We start from the raw sequence: 22,249 nt of genomic DNA on the forward strand, positions 1-22,249 counted from the left end.
CGATGCACATAAAGTGCCGTATGCTGATGAAGTCAGACAAAGTCCCTGGACACTGCCGCAGGGGAAGACGGAACATTTTTCTTCCTTGGAAACACATGTGGCAAATGCCTGCGTAACTACTATGGCACTGCATTCATGCCTGGGACAAGGGATAGTGAGAAAACCATGCTGCGGTATTTGCTGTGTGCCCACGGAGGTGGCTGTACTATGCAAAAGCAGGGACCAGGCTCAGGACCTTCAGGCTTCATTGACGTATAAGTAAATGCCATGAAGACCCAGAGCCTCTGCTGTGCTCCATCGTGACCCATGTGGTGTAACTTGCTCCTAACAGCCTCAGAGCTGTGACCTGAGCATAGGCAATCTGAAACTGGGTGCTTTTAACCAGTGCTACATACCATGTTGTTTTTCTTCTAGGCTGTCTTTAGTATTATCTTTATTCTGGGTATTTATTGGTAATCCCCATAAAAGGATTTTGAATAAGCTTTTGGACTTCGATGAGCTTTGCAGATAACACTGTTCCCTTGCCTGTTTCTTGCATTGTTTCTTTGATAGCTGAACAGCTATTTAATATGGGAAGGTTTTCTGAAAGCCCGCTCTAGTAACACTGCATACCATTGTTTTTCTCATTACCAGCCCTTTTCCTGTTCAGCTGAGAGCACAGCCCCGTCATTGGGTCTGTGGCTTTGCTAAGAGCTGAGTTGGGGGGGTGGGGGGGGGCAGGCCAAAAGCTGACCCAGGGTAGCGGAGCCTGTAGCACAGACGGTGCCATGGCCAGCACAGTGCTGGGGACATGGGCACTGCTGACCAGGTAGCCGGGTGCATGGCTGCGGCAGCCCAGGGCAAACAGCCATTCCTCAAGGAGCGCCAGTTCGATGTTTAACTATAATGTAAGCCTTGTGTAACCTGGAAAGTGAGAAATCACAGGGACAGGTTGTGCAAATCTGTCAACAGTGCCAGTTAGACTGAGCCAGGGGTAGGTCTGAGGGTGCCTTCTGCTGTTTTAAGTTATTCATCCTGCCTGATTTTGAAGCAAGGGAGGCTGCTGTCCCTGAGTGTGGCTCTCACCGATGCCAACAGATGGACTTGGCTGGGCACTGGGATCAGGCCTCTGCTGGGGAAATAACTCCCTTGCTTAGAGGTGTTGCAACTATTTGGCCCAATTCTGAGCAAGCAAGGACGGGTGACACAACATCATATGCACAGCAAGCTGCAAACCTCCCACTGCAACAGCCAGGTAGTATCTGCAAGCAGAAGCTGGTGGGAATGGACCTGACAGCAAATTCAGAGCAGGGCAGTGAGGATGGATGGAGCTGGAGGGCCATTTTCTTACCCGTAAAAGCACGTATGCCTCTTCCCCTTCCTGAGGCTGGGAGGAAGTAATTTGGAAGGATATGCTGATGAGTTGTCACTTAACCCCGCCTGAGTTATTGCTGCACAGGGAGAAGGAGAGGAGTGGTTCCCCGCATCATCCCTCTACATCAGCGATGCAACTGGAAGTGATTAGTCAGCATAGTCCATTTTCCCTTGTTGTGCTGCACAGGTGGAGCCTCTGCTGTTGCCCGTGGTGTGGATTTTGCTGCTGGGCTGTCACGCTGGAGGAGGGAGTACAAAGGGGCAGAAATAAGTGGCAGAGTTGGCACAGTCCACCTCTGTGGTTGGTGCTGCAAGAGGTGCTGCTGGCCCTGCTGTGCCCTTGGGAGCCCCGGGGCAGGGTTGTTTAATCAGGTTCCCATTTCTTCAAGAAGGTGCTGACACGGGAGTCTCTTTGCCACCCGAGACATGCCACCTAAGATGCAGCACCGAATCCCCACAGCCTGGGCAGTGCCAACCCTTTGAGATGCCTTAGGGGGTCTCGTGTGTCCCTGTCAGAGCCAGGCATCACCTTCAGGAGGTGTGGGCAACACTTGTGAGATGAGCTGTTGCCTAAAAACTTTGCTAAATCTGGCCTGTGGACAGAGGCAGCTGCCTTGTACTCATGCAGGGGGCAGGATCCTGGGGCTAAATGTTGGGACCAACCTCTACCCCTGTATCAGAGTGTACCCTGTTCCTGATTCTGTGCCCACAGCTACCCTACAGCTGGCTCTGGTCATTTGGGGACATGAAACAGGGACTTCTGCAGCCTTCGTAGCCACCAGCGGTGCTGCAGTGCCTGGGCCCCCATTCGTGGTGCAGCACGCTCCCAAAAACTGCTGCCCACTCTCTTGGGGGTCTTGGCAAACAGGCGACCTCCTAGTGAGGGGAGTTAAGTCTGTTTGCTAGTCACCCTCATCAAAGTGCTCTTTACTTTTTCATGCCTTTGGAGGTCTCTCCTGTGAGGCCAGACAGGAGAAACAAGTGACCTTTCCTTGCAGCAAATGACATCGTGACATTGCGCAGCCTTTGCCACAACTGGTTCATTTCAGAGAAATCACAGCAGTGCTAGATGTTCAGTTGGCACTTGCTGAATACCACAAAGGTCTGTTTTGCTTTTTCTTGTTTTTCAAAAAGGAAGAAGGTGATGCCATTTCCACAAAATGGGGCTTTCCAAAGCATGCTAAAGAGAATGACGTTTGTGGCAGTAATGCAAGACCTGGCAGAGCTGCCGTTTAGGGGAGGCACATGAACAACATTCTACATCCTCTGCCCAGCTGCTTTTGTTGTATACTCATTACTCACCTCCTCCTTGCAGTCTGGATAGGAAATAGCAATGCTTGGCAGAGTTCATGCAACCCACTGCTAGATAGTAAGCTGTTTTGTTCAAGCCCAGTTCCTCTAAAGCCCCGTGTGCCTCCAGAGAATTGCCAAGAGCATTTAATCCCCGTGACTAGGGAGAAGGTTCACACCTTTCCAAAGCTGCTGATCAGCTTGCAAGATTTCTCGGACATTCCAGACTTGTATTTTGGAGCATGAAAAGTGTTTGCAAATGCCAGAGGAAATAGGATGTTATCAGCCCTAAGAGAGACAGCATCTGACCACAGCCTGGATGTCAGGTATAGCTGTGTGAAGCGAACATCTTCCAGGTGTGTTTTCCCAGGATGTGTCTATTGGGCTGGCACCTGGAGGGCAACACATCACATCCCAGGAGCCTGCCGATTACCAGGAAAGCGTTAAAGCCCAGCAAACTCACAGGCATGTGAGCAGCATCCCACAGCCACCTGCCCCAGCTGGCTGAGTACTGCCCTGGCAGCAATGTTGTGGTATAGCCCTTCTGCCAGTGGGCAAATGGATTGCTGGCCCATCCCTGACATTACCTTCTGAACACTAGCAAAGGGGACTAGGAACATGGTAATAAGTTTTCCAACCCTCACGACAGTCAACCAGGACAAATAGGACAATATCTGCTCGCTATCAGAGCTTTCTACAGGCTTTTTACTGTGTTGGAGCTGCTCTCCTGTTTTAGCTGCACAGAAGTACAAAATGGCTAAGCTCAGATCCCCTCCATTGCAAATGCCTCAGAAAGGAGGGGGAGCTCAGATCAGAGGCTCCAGTATGAAGTAGAACAGCTCTCTAAGCAGCAAGCCTGACTGATGTAAACTGATGCAAGTCCATGGCTGATCATCTCTGTTGCCTACTGGATTTCTGTTTCTCTGGGAGCATGATTGATTTCACCTTGCTGAACAGAGTAGAAAGGAAAAGAAAAGGCAAAGAGAGAAAAGCAACCACATGGTCTGCCTGAGAAAGGAAGCAGCCTCCATGTCTATTTTTTTAGTGCCATTTGTCTTGAAACGCTCCTCAGCCTTGTCCTACTGCTGTTTTACAGTGTGGTGAGGCATAAATGACAGCTTTGTACAAGGCATGAAAGTAGGAAGTATGTGGGATATACAGGCATGGATGCTACCTGCAGCATGATTCCTCAAGCCAAGATAATCTTACAAGGAAATTGTTTCAAAGAAAGTTTCTACTAATGCACAAAAAAAGCACAAAAAGCTGCAACATCCTGGAACTTCCACGTGAAATTAGATCATCTAAAACCTTTGAATTGCAGCCCAAAAGGAAACACTTGCATACCAAAGCGTGGCTATGACCTGGGGCAAGCCTATGGAACAATGCTTAACAACTCCATGTGGTAGAAGGGCATTGCATACAAAACTTCCTGAGAAAAGCCATGGGTCGACCCAAAATATCTCTGGCTGTTGTTGTGCTGTGGATTTTGTTCAGCGTTTACTACCAGGAAAACCTGGGCATGTTGCAAGCAGGTCTTGGGGCGTCTTGCTCCCATCTCTGCTGGACTGTAAATAGTCACACTCTTGATAGTTTTAGCTGCTGTCTCAGCCACGTGGAAACTGGCCCTTTATTTTGTGCTGCAAATGGTGATGGAGGGTCATTTCTCTTGACACCCCACAACAGACAAGATCAATTCAGGCAGGCTGAAGCCAGGCTGCATCAGACAGCCTGGTTTTGGTTTGCAGGAAGGCCTCTGCAGCACCAGATGGGCTGTATGGGGACAGGCAGGCAGCCTGCCCTTTACTGCATTGGCACAACTTTACAAACCACTCAGATCTATTCCTTCCACGCATTGTAGTTTGCTTGTGGGCGATGGCTACAGAAAAATTTGTAGGTGGTGCAATTTTTTAATGATGCAACCATCATAGCGTTGGTGCCTTGAGACGGCTTAGTATAGAAATGGAGTATTAGTATTTTTATCTGCAAGTTAAAGCACAATTGGGGTTTTGCTGGTTTGTAAGAGAGGAAATACCTTAGCCTCCTTGTAGTTTTTCTTCCAAGGATTTCTTCCTGTGAAGTAATGAGCACACTTAAAATTCATTGTGGTGTGTAATTTAACAAATAGTTTCACTTAAAAAGAGAAACAAAAGCATACTTATTTTGGAGAGGAGTTGGTAAAGTTGCTATTTTGCAGAAGTCTTTAAATTCCCTATTTCCCTCACCTCTCTCCAAAGGTCCAAGTAAAGGCAAAGCACTTAGGATAACTTTCTGGCTTTGAGGAGTTAAAAAAAGCATAGCTGGAAAGGTCTGGTTAGATATAGTCAGAATTTTGACTTAACAAAGTGTAGAAAATTGCAGCTCCAGAAACATGATGGAGATCTGCTGGCTGGTGGCTGAGAATGACTGGCATGAGGGGTAGGAGTGATGTGCAGAGGGTGGATCTCACAGGGTGTGCAAAGCCAGCGGGAAGGAGCACCAGCATGGGAAGCACTTCCCGCAGTGCAGCCCTGCACCATGGTCTCCTGAGGAGGAGGGATAAGTCGGCTGCAACCCTCAAGCCGAGGATGCAAACACCTTTGGGCCCTTTTGCTACCAACTTCCAGACCTCCTGCCTTGGTGTCATTGTGCTTTCCGGTAAATGCTGGAAAAAGTATATATTATTTTTTTCTGGATGAGGCTTCCTAAGGGTGCTCAGAGGCCTCTGTGCTGTGGGGCCAGGTGGCCAGGATGGCTGGAGGTCAGTCTGCTCAGTGGGGGCTAGGGTCCTGGCTCTGCCCCGAGGGACTGGGGCCATCACGCACGGCAGCAGGTACTGACCCTCTTGCAGGAGAGGGAGGAAGAGCTGCCAGCTTTAGCAGCCCCGGCTCATCGCCCAGCTTATACAGAGGTCCAGGGTGTGTGACACTCTATGTTGTCACATGTCATCACATGGAGGTGGCATGTGCTACAGGAAGGTAACTAGGACATGTGCATTTGTCTCCCTGAACTGCTTCTCCATATTTTGGATCTACTGGGAGCTTATGCTGTGGTTTCACAGTTTCGGTTGAATAAAAATACTGGGGTTTGGGCAAATCACAAGTCATGTTGTGTTTGGTAATTACAAACAGCATGAGCTGGTTGTCCAGTGTGGTCTCAGAGTTACTGATTCATCTGCAGAGAGGTGCTAGAAGTGCTCAGAAATGCAACAGGACTTCAGAACACCCACCGCAGCCCTCTGTTACTGAAAGCTCGACCCTGGCTTGACTGTCTGAGAGGTATGTTCTGGTTTCTGCCAGGAGCTGCCTACTCTTGTGCTGGGTTTACCACTTTTCTCTAACTTTTAAATCTTCTTTTTAGTTCTTCTTTCTGTGTTATAATGTTTATTCTAAACTTTAAGACTATTTCAGGTCATCTAACAGTTTTAACATCTTAAAATTCTGGAGAGAATATAGTTTCTAACTTTATGTAAAGCCAAATACATATGTATAGCTACATTTAGGTATTTCATTTTGGGTATTTTAAGCACAGATAAAGCACTATTCATGTAAAGTATGTCTCCAAAAAGAGCTTCATCTCTTCTTAGTGCTCCAAATTACTTGACAAAGCAGTCCCTGTGATTAGTGGCTGATACAAAAGGATAATTAGATTTTTGCCAAGTTGTCTCAGCTTTTTCCCTTCAAAAGGTTAGCACCAAGTTCAAGTGGAGGATCAGTAGCTGTGTGTGGTATTTAACACAGTGGGCATTGTGAAGGTGTGTATTTGCTCACGTCAGTGTGCCTGTGTGTGCAGGAGCCCAAAAGATTGCACAGGAAAACACCTGTTATAGGATTACGAACGAGGTGTGCTCAGGATTACCTCGCTCCCTTCATCTCCCCTGTGCAAAGCACTGGTGAGGAGGCTGCTGTCCTCTAATGCTCCCATGGTCTCAGAAGAGGAAAGGGTAAAATTCTTGATGTGCCTTTATTTTCCTCTTGCTTGCAGGGATTTGAGGAGTAGCAGTAGCTGGGGTGATGGTGCTCTGTGGGGGGCTGTGCAGTCCCCCTGCCCCACCAGTCCCCATTCTCCCACCTGTGGGTAACCCACCCTGGGGAGACTGCTCAAAGACAGGCTGCAGGACAGTGCTCAATGGTTATCCTGTCAACTACTTAAAAAAAGACTGTTCTCCAGTTCTGTACTGGGGCTCCCAGGAGAATCTCCCCTGTTGTCCTGCAGCTCAGGCTGTAGTGCTGCCTGTAAACAACAGCAGAAGAGAAGGAAGGAAATAAAAGTTGAAAGCTGACTCTGGTTTCCTTAGAGTAGCTTGCACAGCTCCTGTGCATTTATTTGAATACATCACTGACCACTGATTTCCACCTCTTTTAACTTACCTCTCCTCTTCCTTTTTTTATTCTCCTTGATCTTCGCAGATGTTCTTCCTCTTCCATGGGCATGGGAGCAGTTCAGAAATTATTTATTTCCCGTAAAGATTGCCTGACACCAGAGGAGAGTGGGATGTTTGTTTATTTTGCCCTTGGGCTACCCGTGTTACGGAAATCCTGCCGTACCCCCACGCCAGTTCAGGTAGGTGGAGGTCGTGGTGGCTGGCGAGCTCCCAGGTTCCCTTGACTGACACATCAGCTTCAGATTCCCCTTTGCTACATGTATATTAGTCCTGATCACCACCTCTTTCAAGACTTCTCTCTGCCTTGTTTCACAGCATCTCACCTGCCCTATGGTCTAAGTGAGGCACTGAGATACACCCTGGCACTCTTGTCTGCTCTGCTTGTTCCAGATGGTCCAATATGTCCTCAGCACATGGAGTTAGTGGACCAGTTAATTCTTGCACAGTCCCACTCTGGAACGGCTTGACTTCTCTGGCCTGGTGGGCAGCAGGGTGGCCCAGGCCTGAGAGCACTCAGTCCAGCTACATTGCATGTACATTTTCTCCCCAGCAATGGTGCCCCTTTTCAGGTTAATCTCTGCATCGGCAGCTCAGATACCTGTGTTTCAGCAAGGTGTAAGAAAGAGTTTGGAAAGGTGTAACTCAGTCCCTTTCATACACTCTTCATAAAACCAGTGGCCCATCCTCTCAGTGATGAAGTTTGCTGTATATGGACAACATTGTGTGACTGTCTATGGACCTGAGCTTTAGCATCTTCCTCCTTAATGGGTGTTCACAGAGAATGGTTGAGGTTGGAAGAGACCTCTGGACGTCACCTGCTCCAACCCCCCTGCCCAAGCAGGGACACCTAGACCCAGTTGCCAAGGACCATGGCTTTTGTATGTCTTCAAGGATGGAGACTCCACCACCTCCCTAGGCAACCTGTGCCAGTGGTCAGTCACTCACAGTGAAAAGGTGCTTCTTCAGGTTCAGGCTGAACCTCCTGTGTTTCAGTATCTGTTCATGGCCTCTTGGCCGGTCACTGGGCACCGCTGGAAAGAGCTGGGCTCCATCCTCTTTGCACCCTCCTGCAGGTATTTGTACACATTGATAAGATACCCCCTGAGCCTGCTCTTCTCCAGGATGAACAGTCCCAGCTCTCTCAGCCCTTCTTTATTGATGAGATTCTCCAGGCCCTCCATCATCTTGCTGGACTGTCTCCAGTATGTCTATGCCTGTCCTGTATTGGGACCCCAGAAAGGAAACGTAAAGAAACCTGCGTGGGAAACTACCAAAAGCATGAACCACCTGAGAGAGCAGCTGTGACCTTTTCTTTTCTGTTTTCAGTCTAGTGAAGGAGATTGAGCAGCGTGAGGTTTTGGTTTTGATTTCAACCTGCCTTTCCGCTGAACTCAGTAAAACCTTGCATGCTTGGACAGTTTCACTCTCAGTGCACTTTCACTGTTCCATTTGCCAGTAAATTTCAGGTTGTGGTTTCTGTGCTACTCTACACTGAGCTGTTGGTGTTCAGCCTGCTAGGCCAGCAGAAGATAAATCTGTGGAAGAAACCTATTGCTAAAGGCTTTCACTTGCTGGAGATAGGTCTTTGCCTCTGTCAGAAAACCTGGAAGCCTTGGAAATGAAAAGCAAGTTGAAAACCACTACTGTAATGTAGCTACTATAATTACAAATCAATCAAACGCTGCAAGACCCCAAGCATTAGCAGTACAGTCTTGCGCTCAGAGCTGTAATGGTGCTCCTTGGTGAAGGTGCTCATCAAAATGCAAAACAAATAAACACCTTTGCTTTAACAAGGCAGTCCTGGTGTGAGGAACTTCATCCTGGGCAGAGCACTATGCAGAGCACCAGCAGTGTCCTGCAGCTGGGACAGGGGCTGTGTCTTGGTCTTTCTTCCATAGCGATGGGAATAAGACTGAAGAAGAGATGTAAACGGTGGTGTGTTTGGTTGTCTGACATCCTAAAACACATCTGAAATGCAGAAGTTTTTTGGGCTGGAGGAAGTCGTGGCTTAGTGTGTGAAAGGAGTAGTTTGACCTATGGTTTGTTGTATTACCTCACACACAGCAGGAAGCCCTATTTGTGGATCAGGCCTTTTGAGTGCAAACGCAGAACAAAAGGGTGTCTGAGGTGAAACACAGGCATTTTCTTTCATCTGCACACTCTGCAGGTGCTGCTCAAATGCAGCCCCTTGATTTTGAGGAGCTCTTGTAGAATGTGCAGCTGAAACAAACATTATTTTTACAACTAGATGATGCAGCTGCATTGACACAGTTACCAGCCTATAAGGCTGCAGGTATTAGCTGCTTGTGAAGGTTATCACAGCTGGCCTTACTTGGGACACACCTGCACATGTGTAGCCAATTTTGTACTTAAAGCGATGGGTTCCAGTTCACATTATTGCAACCAGTTATTCCCTTTGAAGTGTCACCTGTCCTGCAGAACAGGACTGCCAGGAGCAGCAAGGTTGACTGTCACTACAGCAGCTGACCTACCTTACTGAGATGCACACTAAATATCCTCCTGTCGAAAGCTAAATCCCATGCTTGGACCTGGTCTGCTCAAGCTAGCTCTAATGTACTTGAGAGCAGCTAAAAAGCTGAATGCTCTGAATTCAGTGTAAACCAAGGTTTCAGCTCATTTTGATTTTGTGGGTTTAAGGAAGCCTTATGTCTGTTTCACAATGTCAGTTTGGGAGTTTGCACTGACTTAATTAAGTGATTTTTGAATCATATCTTTTTTTAATCTGCAGTGAGTCGGGATAAAAGAAGGGCTTAGATCTTCTGCAATGAGAAGCCAAAATGCAAACTGAAAATGCCATGTTTGATGTCTGGAAATGTGGAATGCCCAAGGCTGTGGACGGTGCAATCTCCTTGGGAAAAAAAAAAAAGCCTCAGGAAAATCTATCTTTTGCAGCTGATGTCTCAATTTGCAATTCCGTCTCTGGACATAGTGACTATCATGTGCCTCACAAAGCTCACGGGGTGGTAGCTAATTTGCTAATTTTGTGACCACAGATGTAATTTTGTTCATTTCAGGAAAGTGCTTGCCTTCACTGACTGCCTCGCATTTTGTCTTTAAACGGTCAGGAATGTATTGCAGACTGCCATAACAATGGTTTAAATGACTACCCTTTGTCCGATTCAAGAACGACTGTTTTGTCTAAGCAGATTTTACACATTTTCCTTATGTTCCTTTAGAATAGGTCACATTTGTGCTGTATTAGCTTTGACCAAAAAAAAAAAAAAAAAAAAGAGAGGTTGACAATGAAGCCAGCTTGAGCTGCATGCTCAGCTGCATTTTGCTTGTCGAAATGCACTCGCTGGAGGCCAATGGGCTGCCTTGTCTGCTCTGGAGTGGCAATACTCCAGCGCCATTTACACCAGGGTAATCCATGATAGCTGTTTTAAACTTCAGATTTAAAACAATGTCATTTGGCACTTCATAGGTCACATTAAACACCTTGAAAAATAACCTTCAGGTCTTAGACTTGCACCAGCACAGAGAGACATACCTACATACTCACATGTATGTATAGGCCCACATATATGTGTATTTTAGTTCAGTGAGCATAGTAATTCCCTGAATCCCTCCTCTCAACTAAAGGATCTGATCTGGAGGGTTTACTTGAGTCTTGCACAGAGAAAGGCAAGAGCATTCAACCTTCTCTTTTCTTCAGTTTGCATGGTGGGACGTAGCTCAAAGGATGGGAAAATGAGTGCTTGCTTATAAGAGCATAAAGGGAGGTCTGATTTTCCTTTTATTTACTCCAGTTCTCTGACACTTTCTGTACACAACACCAATGATGCTAGGATCCAGCCCACTGATATTCTGGATGACTGTGTTGTGTTCCTGTTGAGTTTATGGGTCAGTAGTGTTCTGCTTTCCTTTATTTTTTTTTCCTATATGTTAGAGTTTCAAGATGATTTATCCTATAGTTGCAAGGAAACGTCATAGCTGGGTCTGATACTACTCAGAGGGAATTAATACTGGAGAGTAAGCTGAAGGGGGTTGCAAAGTGGATCTAAAAGGGGAAAGTGGAGGGAAGTTAGTACGGGGGGGGAAAGGGAAAAAAGTTTGAAATAGACGGACTGAGATGGAAGGTTCAGCCGTAAACGTGGAGCAACCAGAAGCTGTGATGTGATGGTCAGTGTAGCTGAACTTCATTGGCTGAGTAGGCAGGGAATGGGGGTGGGGGGTGGGGGTGTGTTTTGGTACAAGAAGAAAAACTTACCCTAGAGATAACTTTGCTCCAGATACATTAGCTTGATGACCTTAAGACTCAAACTGTGTGTTGTACTCATTATGTTCTTGGGACAGGAGAGATGGCAGAAATGTCATATCATGTTTGCACAGGCTGCAGCTTTCCTTATTACCATGGTTAGATTGCACAACTATTTGGTTTCATGCACTTTGCAGTTTAATTAAACCTTATCTTCACCTTTAAGGTCACGTGGCCCCATGTGATTAAGCAACAACAGCAGTTGCCCTCAAGTAATTTTTATTGCCAGAGCTGCCTCCTCTAACCTTTGACATGATCCAGGCAGTGACTGTCACCAGAGCCTTTTGCAGCATGGTGAATGCCCATGTCACTGCAGGCTTTTCCTCTGTGGTGGCAGGGACTTTTTGTCTCCCCTGTGCTGTGGTCTCCCTGGCATTCCTGTGCTCCCCGGTTCTCTGATGGTTTTGCTATGGAGCCCCCCGGAGTACCACTGGCAGGTGCTTATGTTTGCCTGCTGCTCCTCTGAGGACCCAGCTCCTGGACAGAGAGGCATTGGCTTGGTGACCTTAAGACTCAAACTGGGCGTTGTACTCCTTATGATAGAAATCTTGTGTCTTCTGTCGAAAGCCATTTTTATTTTAACAAGACATTTTCAGTATACGTCAGTCAGTTCCTTTTTTTCCTCTGAGTACTGATGACATTTTCACATATCGCTGTTGCAGCTCATTTCTGTACAGCTGGCAAAGGTTAATGTTGTTCACATGAAGTTGCAAGCTTTAGGCCTTATCTGCCCCGTCTGCTGTTTAGGTATTGCTGCAGTTCAGAGGAGAATCACATTTTATTTTCAGCTGTCAATCAATGGAAAGTTTGGCTCTAATCTCCACCAAGTAACCTTGGCCTTTCCATAACAAGTCACTGCTTAAGTCATGGACTTTTGAACCCTCATCATAGTCTCATACTGATTTTTCTGCAATGACTGATGAGTTACTGTCAATTAATGGAAATCTGGGCATGCTGACCAGGCTTACTGGGGAAATCAAGCCCTTCGTTTTCTGGGCAGGGGATCCTTTGGCACTCTGTGGTGGGTGCAGGAGGCAAGTGTGTGCTGAACAGAAGCAGAAGTAGCTGAGACAGGCACAGAGTGAGCTTTGGGGTTACGTCCATCACTGGAGACCAGTCCCCCAGAGAGGTGGATTAGTGATCGAACTGCTTTACCAGTTTCCACAGCACGTGCAGAGGAGGTGGGACTCCCAGGGATTAAGCCATGGGCTTTGGCTTTGCAAGTTACCTTTCCTCACCTCTCTTTCTTCCAGCAGCTTCTGCCCATGGCATGGTGCCGGCTTGGAGAGACTAACCTTGCTGCATGTCACAGCACTGACCACATCCTCCTCTCCACGGGGATAGGTGTGAGCAGCAGGGGAGACCTACCCATGTACAAGCAGCAGTGAGCGCAGTCCTGCATGGGGACTGCTGATGGACACGCATCTGTTGGTGCATGCTCCAGGATCCCTCCTCACATGGCTGTGGGCTTTGCTGTCATTACTGAAGCAATTACTGCCATCATAGCCTTATAAACGCCCCATTCAGCACCTGCCCTTCTGTGCTTTGGGACTTGCCAGCTCCTCTGATGTGTGACCTTTAACAACTGCGTTCTGCAGCCTTTTTTCAGGGAAGGCAGTGTTAGCTATGCGTACATTTCCTTTCCTCCGTTTACAGTGAGCTGGGATAGCCTTTATCCTCCCACATCTTGCCAGCTGCCAGCATCTGCTTTCTGCAAGATCTCTTTCTGCTGCTCCCACCGCCCACCTGCGCAGAGGCTGCCAGGAGCATGGAAAAGCAAGGTGATGCTTCCATGAAGATGCTTCCACAGCTACAAGAAGAAACCTCAGCCCCTGCAGAAAGGGGCACCTGCATTTATTATTTGCCTAACACTAACCTTGGAAACGAAACAGTCCCAGAAGCTCAGGTGGCATGGCATTTCTCTGGGCGTTTCTCTGTCCCAGCAGACAGGGATTATGATCTGCACATAGAGGGACGGAAGTGTCTGGTTATGGCTAACAGGCAAAACCATTAGAACACACCAGAAGCAATGCAGGTGTGATAGATATTGCATGAACGTGTTTGCTTTTTGCCCATGACCCTCTGTGGTCTCAGGAGGGAGGACTTTTTAGTTGAGGGCAAAATGCAAAGCAAAAAAATCCCTACGCATCTGAAGAAAATAAGGGTCATGAATCCAAACTCCATAAAGCTGAAGAAATGTCTTCTGAGGTGAAGTGAGACTAAAATAGCTAATATTTATAAAGCTCTCAGGAATGAATTATTGATTGAAATTGTAAGAGGCCATTATCAGCCTTGACAAGGCAGAATTTTACCTCACCTGTTGTGACATCAAACAAGCACAAAATGAAATTATTGCCATATCAGACCAACACCATCCTCTGAGCATTTCCCACACCTGGGAGAACATACCCCCTCTTTTGGTCTAATGGGAGTCTTGCTCCAAAAGCCACATTTTCTCAGGTAGTGTTTTTGCATAACTCCCAATTCTCAACCTCCAACCAGACCTGACTTGAGGCAGTCCCTGAGATGACCTTGACCCATCCACTGGCTGTTTTTACAGAATCTCAAATAATAGATGGGAGCCATTGTGTAAATGCAGCCAAGTCTGCAGCTGTGGTAGCTCTGGAGAAGGGCACACAGACCAGGCCTAGAAGGGAGAGAGAGACTCATACTACTGCAGTGGCTGTGTATGATGTCAGACTACTCTGGACCTCTGGGATCTCCCAGGGGTTTGGTTTGAGACTCTTCTTTCTTGTGCAATAGTCCCTGTTTTTTCTAGGGTGTCCCTTGACTTCGGAGAAACTCTAGCTGGATAGACCTTACTGTATTAGCAGCAGACATAATCTTCTGTTACTCTGGAGAAATAGTTCTTTTCTCTTCTGCCTCTCCAGCCCCCGGTGCCTGTTGCTTTATTTCTCCCACTTTCGGACAAACTGAAGCGTACTTCATTCTGCTGATCTTCTCTTCCACTATTGCATTCCCATGTTACCTTTTTAGTCTGGTGCATTTTGGAGGCAGGGTACATCTATTACTTCATGGCTGTATCACAGGTGGCACACTTAGAGCATTCCGTTCTTAATTTAATAGTATTTTCCTTACCAAAGTAATATTATTATAAATGAGAACAGCCAGGCCAGGAGCCTGAATAGCATGAACCTGGATCCTCCACAAGTCATCAACAACTAATCAAGCCCTCTTGCTGTTTCTGAGATTGAGCACAAGAATGAAAGATGTTAATTGCCAACGTTTGTGTGAAATTGCTGAGCATAAGCCAAGCTGCTGTGAATGTCAGAGAACACACTCTGCCTGTGATAAGAACAATGTTGTGTAATGTCCTTTTATTACAGGCCAAGCTAATAACAGATTATCTCACTTTTCCATCAGCTAAGTGCATGCACACAGACTGCTACTGCACTGCAGTGTGATCCCATCTGGCCTTCAGTCTAAACAGCTGATCTGTAGAGACAGAGAGCAGCTTTCACAGAGGCTCTACCTAATTTTGTTTGGACTTACAGTAGGAAGTATCAAACATACTATGCTCTCCTGGCAATACTGGCATTACTTGCAAGCAGCTTAATGGGCTTTGAAATTAGGAGTATTCATAGTACAGTATTTAAATTGGTTTCAGATCAGCTTCTGCCTTATTCTGCCTAGCCGGCAGGAGAACCTGTAAACAGAGTATTTTAGAGTATTAATTCTCTGCTCTTTGATTTCTTAAATTTGCTTTAGTGGCCTGACATCTTACCATGCCAAGGTGCAGGAGGGTCTGGGAGAAGATCTCAGCCTGTGGAAATCTGGAGAAAAATGTCTTTCATTTTTGTTTACAAGACTGCTCTCTTGCACAGCCAGAGATCTCCACAAATGGAGGAAGGCCACTCACCCCAAACCACCTCTGAGCTAACTATCATCAAGGATTGGCCTTCTCCACTGGAAACAGGGTCACTGTGTTTAGGGTGAGAAGTTTATACCCACCAGTATAACAGACATAAACACTTGCCCAGGGAAGTAAGCTACGGGTTATTTATTTAATCTTCAGAGCAATCTGACTCCCTTTTTTCTTTCATCTCTGAGAAAACTCCAGAGGTGAGTGAAGACAAACTAGGTTATTCTTTTTATTATTTTTTTTAACCAGGGAGTTACTGCATTTGTCAGTCCACATTGCTTGTGACACAGTGTAAGCTGTGAATGAATCCTGGAAACTATAAGCCTGATTTATGTGCCATTTCCACCACTTTGACAGCATAAGGAGATGGCAAACTGGGCATGTATGTGATGAATATCCACAGAAAAAAATGTATGTGCTGACAAAGCGGCTTCAAGTATCCCTAATGCAAATGAGAACTGGGCTCACAGCATCCAGGAGTTATTCACAGCTCATGATACCTGTCAGCAGCAATAATGACAAATCTCAGCAATTCAGAAGTTCATCAGTTCTTCCCCCTCTCACATTGGGTACCTGTTTGCACAAGGAGCTCCTTGGAACTGAAGAAAAGGGACCACTGAGTAAATAAATAGGAGTTTTTCCTACTGTTTTGTTTTTCAACATACAGAAGCAATCTGAGGACTTCTGAAGTGCAGGCTTTTCTTTCTTTCTTTCTTTCTTTCTTTCTTAATTAACCAAAAACTTTCCTTCTAAATGGTAACGCAGTGGAAATGAGCAGTAGAAAAAAAAACAGGAGGGAAAAGAGGTCACTGGGTCTGGGTGTTTGTAGCCAAAGGACCCACTTCAGCTTAGCTGCTAAAGCCCCTGCCTCCAGCTGGGTGGAAGAGGAGCACCGCCGAGCTGGTGGCGCTTAGGGAAGGGGTGCAGTGCCCCACGCCCAGGCGTCCGTGGTAGAGGAGGAAGATGGGTGGCAGCAACAGGCTCGGGTGACCACATCCACAGAGGCGGAAAGGAGAGGCTTGTCCCCACCTCCACCCCAGCTGTGCTTCCTCTCTGCCACAGGGCCCTCACCTTCCTCTGCCGGCCTCCACACAAAACAGGACCTTCCTGTGGATCACCGCTCCCCCTGCTCTTCTCGCACACCATACCTCTTTCCACCTTTCCTATCTCACAGAGGACCCCCTTGTCCACATCATCCCCTTAATGACACCTCCTTTTCCTTCTTGACCTGATTCTGCATCTTGATTGGGAAACAGGGCTGGGTCTCTGCAGTGGCGGCTGTGAGAGTGATGCTCACCCCATAAGTCATGCAAGTGATTTTTGTACCTGCATTTGTGCTTAGCAGTACTGGGCTCCTGCTGGCACAGGAGCGCCTGGCCCCAAACACATCTCTCAGCCAAATCTCAGCCTCTGCACGAGCCCTGGGGGGCCCAGAGGGCTGAGCAACTTCTGCCGATTTCCCCTTTTCCCTCTCCCTGACAGATGCCATCATCTCAGTTTTCCAGCTGGCTGCAGACACAGCAGCAGTGCTGCGGTGAGATGAACAGGGACTCTGAAACTCCCATGGATTTGCTTTGAAGGGGTGCTGTTGGACCCTAACGCTGCTGTTTTACACTCGCGCGAGCATCTGCTCCTCCTTCTGCTACTTGTCTGACCCGTGTTCACCCACATCTGAGGGTCATAGCAGAAAGTCTCACTCCGAGCATGCACCTAAAAGGTCAAGTGGGCCAAAAAGTAAGGAAAGGCAAAATATGCCCCTCCACCCCTGGTCAGGACCCCGCCATCCCAGCCCTCAGGGCCGTCCGTGGAGAGCAGGGCAGGGAGGGGAAAGGACATGCAGGTAGTATGGGAAGACATGGTACCGAGACCTTGGACCCCCACGGGCAGGCTGCTGCAGAAGAGCAAATCTGCCAGCTGGGAGGTTTTACACAGAGCCCTACGTGAACTAATTACTGCAGGAGCCTGAAACGGATGACATCTGGAACGACCTTCCCAGTTCCCTGCCTTTCTGGGGAGGAACGCGGGCTGCTTGCGTCTGTGCAGTGCCTGGCACAGCGGGGGTCCCCCACGGCACTGCAGGACGCTCACGAACCCGCCTGGCACCGCGGTGCTCGCTGGCACAGGAGGCAATGCCGGGGCTGGCGGCCTGGCCACCTGCTCCTCCATGGCTTGTCCCTGGTGCTCTCAGGAGCTCCCGAGGTCACCACCCGCGGCCGCTGCGATCCGGTGCCGTCGCACGGCGGGGCTGTGGCGCACAGGCGTGCGCGTGAGCTCTCCCGGCCACCGGTGGGTCCCATGCCCATCCGTTCGTTGGTACGGTGCTGTGGCCTCGGGGACCGGCGCGCTCCCGCCTCCTTGCAACTATTTGCTCTGCGTGTGATCCCACGCCATCCCAGGGTGCCTAGCAGGGGTGTTGTGGAAGATGGGCAGGAAGGTGAAAAATAGGTATTTGGGGTTTTTTGGGGGTTGGCTGCCTCTCTGTAACTATCACTCCAACACACCATGCAATAGGAAAACTGTCAAAACACTTCTTTCCTCTTTATCTTTCCCACAACAACAGCTCTCAGCTGTGAGAAAAAAAATCTTTCTTTAATGCAGAAACGGATGATGCCAAGTCCACATACAGAGACCTGTGACCGCACACACCAGACTGCTGAAAACAGGAAATTCAATACCACTTTAAGCAGGTAAAACATTTTAAAACAGTCCAAAAAGATGTACAAAGCCCTATTTCTTCTCTCCAGACAAACATCGCTTGACTTCCCACAATGGATAATGAGTTTGCCTACAACTCCTGGTAACGATGCCTTTTTTTCCATTGCTTTGATAGTGCCCTTTCTGGACACCTGTGTCCCCGTTGCTTGAACTGATGCAACCCGGCAGATGCACAATTACTTCTTGGCACACTGCAGGAAAGTCCCACCTAGAAAAAGGACTTAACTGACTCAGACTAACTGACTTAATGGAAACAGGAGTTGCTACACTTTGACAATATCCCTTCCTCCTCACTTTATTTTTCTTCAGCATCAGCATTTTGCATACGCCTCTGGACACCTGAGTCACAAGAACAGATTAGTACTGGCACAACCTCTGTATTGGCTCGACATCTCCCCAGCATGGCTCAATGCTGTGCCTCAATACCACGGGGTCGGGATGCTGCAGCCTTGGCACAAGCAGGAAGGGTATTGCCACACATTTGCAGTCCTTGGTGTGTCTGCAGCCCAAGAAATACTCTGTTTTGCTCCAAGCACTGTGTTAACAAAGAAAGACTGACAGCTCAAAGACCTCTCCAGGAACCGCAGCAAAAATTAATCCATTGAGATCTCCTGAGACAGCCATGATGTTGTGCACATTTCCAGGTGGGCCCTGCTGTATTGGATGGATGGGGGAGACTGGAGGCCAGCAAAGTCTCTTTTAGTGCCAAGAAATCATGACTGTTACTGGTGGCACAGCTCACACAGCATCACCAATCCAATCCGCAACAGCCAATAGTAATGCTGAGGTCCCAGGCTGCCTTCATTTCAACTCTTCTGGAAGACCACTAGCGCTCAGATTACTTCCTTTGGTTATTGCCCTGCAGGAGTCTAAGCAGCAGGAAACATCTGCCCCACGCTTTGAAGGCATACAGCACTTGGCTGTATGATGCATCAGTGCTTTCCTCCCTGACCCTGGCCGTCAGCAACCATTTTTACTATGTCTGGGGTTTGGGCCCTGTGCATGAACAGGTTTGCCCAGCCAATCTCCCTTCCACACGTGGGAAGCTCATGTCACTGCAGTGATGTGGAGGCAGAGAAGCAGGATGGTAAGGGAGAAAAGCAACAGGCTGCAAGGGGGGTTTAGTTGTGTGCAGGGGGGGCAGCTGACTGCAGCGGAGGTGGGTGCATGCTGGCTCTCAGTAGCCTCCTGTGCCCATCCCTGCAGCCCCTCCACAGCAGGGACTGAAGCCACAGCGTGCCTGATCCATGCTCCAGCACTGCTGCTGGGGGGACAACACCCATGCATCCTTTCCCACACATCCTTTCCCATCCTTGCCAATACACTGACCATTTGAGAAGCGGTAACGAGCAAGCTTCCCTGTGAAAACATGATGCTTTGGTGCCTGTCCTTCCACCCTGGGAGACTCACCTGCCCATTTGCTTTGGGTCTGCTCACCGGAGGGCTCCCTGCCTCAGGCAAACCGTAAGCTCTGGCCTTGGTGCCCATGCCAGGACAGAAACCTCTTGGTTGCACAAGCGCAGCATCCTGGGCTTGTGGCTTGCAGCCAATTCTTATGAAAAAGCATGGCAGACCCAGGTCTGGAGGCCTGTGCAGGGGTGTCAATAAAATTGCTTAATTAAAAATGCTCCCTAAATCAATCCTGAAGGCCTCACCATGCTTTTGGTTAGTCTTTTCATCAGGTAATTTTTTCTTAATATTTACTGGGAAATGCTGAAGTTCACACGGTGAATTTTTTGCAGATTTTGGGGGGTTTTTTTGGTTAGACTTCCCCTTTTGTGGGTTTGTGCACTGGAGGCTTAAGAGAGGTGTGGTTCAGGAAGAAAGTGTCTGGAAGTGGTTTTAAGTAGCAAAGCAGGAATTTGCTGGTGTTGCAGGATTCTCAGTGTCTCCAGAGATATCGCTGTGGGTTCTCTGCTGCTTCTCCTTGACCGTCTCCTGTTTGTGTCCTGGGGCCAGGTAGGGCTGTGTGCTCCAGCAATGCAGTGGCTTTTTGGTGGGAAGCCTTCACCAGTGCAAGTTAGAGTGACAATGGGGCTGCTCCAGCTTGTGCTTTTCAGCTGGTGTGGCCCTTGTGGTCTGCAAAAGCATGAAGGATGCAGAATGGTTATGACAGACTACCATAGCTAAAGGCCTCATGTTTCAAATCAGCTCAGAGGCAGCAGCTGAAATCACAGTAGCTCTGCTGAAGCAGGAAGATCATGTGTCAGAGGTGGGGAGAGAGAGAGAGAAAAGAGGCACTTTGTAAGAAAAAGGGACAATTTTGTAGATGGAGTAAGAAAGAGTAATTGTGCTGACACTCTTGTCCAAGCAAGGGAGTTTTCCTGGCTGTCTCTGTCACACTCTTTGCCCATCTTTCCTGTCACACTGGCTGAACAAATGTTGCTCTTTTGTGCGTCCCCTAAAGTAGGCTTAAGTGATTTTCCAGCAAAGCCTCAAGGAGTCTCAAGGGCCTTTCACCCCAAGTCATCTTCCCTATTGGCACGTGTTTTGAAGCAGTTTTCTATAGCAAAGATGTACCATAGCAAAGGTGTCTCTTTGCAAGTAATCCTGAAAAATCAGCACCCTGGCAGGCAAGTAGCATCATGTCAGTTGTGCAATAACCACTCCACTGGAAAGGCATCAGGTGAGCACTGGCATTTCATCACCTACATGGATATTTCTGTGTCACTAACAAAGCCCCTGGCCCACCCTCTTAATACTATGAAGTCCAGCCTTCAAACGTGTATGTGGTCAGCTGGTGATCGGGTCGGGAAGAGTTAGGGCTTGGGGCTCATTTAGTCTATGTACATTACAGGACAGTGGTAAAAAGGACCAGACTTTAGCAATCCAGGCAGAGGTTCAGTCCTGGCTCCCATTAGTCAGCTCCCAGGTGTTGCCCTTCTTTCCCAAGAGATATACCAGGAGTTTTGGATGGGTGGGTAGGGCTTGCTCTGATACAGCAAATCCCAGAAAAGGAGGTACACCATTCCCAGCACTCCTGTGCCTCCTCTCACACCACTGCTTCCTTGCTAGCACCGGGGCAACAAGGGTTTACCTGGGGGCCTCCAACTGTATTCCTTCAAATACTTTTGGGAAACTTTTTTTAACCCCCAAAGTGTCTTTCGAATATATGACAGAATCCTACTGCTGGGCTCCTTGCTCAGCATTGTAATATTAATGAACTAAAGCCATGCTCGGAGACAGGGACTTTGGCCGACAGGAACTTCAGTGTTGACTTTATGCATAAAGCAGTGCCAAGAACATAGTAAGTCTCAGCAGTTACGATTTAGAAAAATAAGTACTAGACCATGAAATCTTGTTGTGGGAACACTTTGTGTTAGTGTTGCTTCAAAACCAGGAGCTTGAAATAAAACAGAAAGACAAATGTCTCCAGAGAAGTCAAGCCTGTCTTTGATTCAGAGTGCTGGGGGAAAAAAACAGAAAGAAAGAGGAAAAAAGAAAAAAAACCAAGCAGACCACTCTCTTGTTTTGGTGGAGATTTATGGAGCTGGAGGGACCCATCCCAGCCTGGTTTCTGATCTTCCCACTTGTGATCGCTTCTTCTGTCAATCCTTTGTTTAGTCACTGAGGATATTTTCCACCTCTTTGGTGCCTGCAGCGGCAGTGAGGGAGACCAGGAGAAGTTTCTCTGTCAGCAGTGGTTCAGATTTTGCTAGTTTTCACAAACCGGGTTCCTGCAAATTGAGAAAAATGGAAGGAGGAAGATGCAGAGGAAGGAAAAAAGGTCAATAATCTTTGTCCTTCCTAAAACCTATGAACTATAGCATTGTACCCTCCTCCTTCTCTGTCAGTAGTAAGCTGAGTTTTAGATTCAGGGATGGGGTGCTCAGTGACAGCTCACTGCAAATATGCTTATTTAGAGAATCCTTATGTGGTGTGTTCAGAAAACAATTACTTGCAAAGCTTTTTTTTCCCCATTGTTCAATGATTTTTTAAAAATACACAAATGCCACATACATAGGAAATCTCAAAAGGATAGCTAAATTTTAGAAGAACCATCAGACTCTTTAATAAACATCTTGGAGGCTGGCCCATCAATCTTCCTCAGCATTTCACAGAAACACCAGCTTTTAGCTGCTTCTATGAAGCACCAGGATTTTGCAGAGCTGCTTCCTGTACTAACACAACAGACACGAGGATGTTTAAGACTTATCTTAACGAAGCAGCTAAAATAAAAATGACTGCCCAGACAATCTAAAATGGCAAGGCTTGCTGACATGCCATGGCAGCATGCAGCACTTGCATGCCTGGCAATTTCACAGCGTAAGCTATGTTGAGCTTGAGACCCACTACATTTGTCCTAACCTGTTCACTGGTGCTGGCAAAGGGGGACATGGGTGCTCAGTTGCCCCTCTTTCCCCTCTGC

Source organism: Haliaeetus leucocephalus, unplaced genomic scaffold (genome assembly GCF_000737465.1).
Source record: "Haliaeetus leucocephalus isolate CR32 unplaced genomic scaffold, Haliaeetus_leucocephalus-4.0 Scaffold605, whole genome shotgun sequence".
In the NCBI taxonomy this organism is placed as follows: domain Eukaryota; kingdom Metazoa; phylum Chordata; class Aves; order Accipitriformes; family Accipitridae; genus Haliaeetus; species Haliaeetus leucocephalus.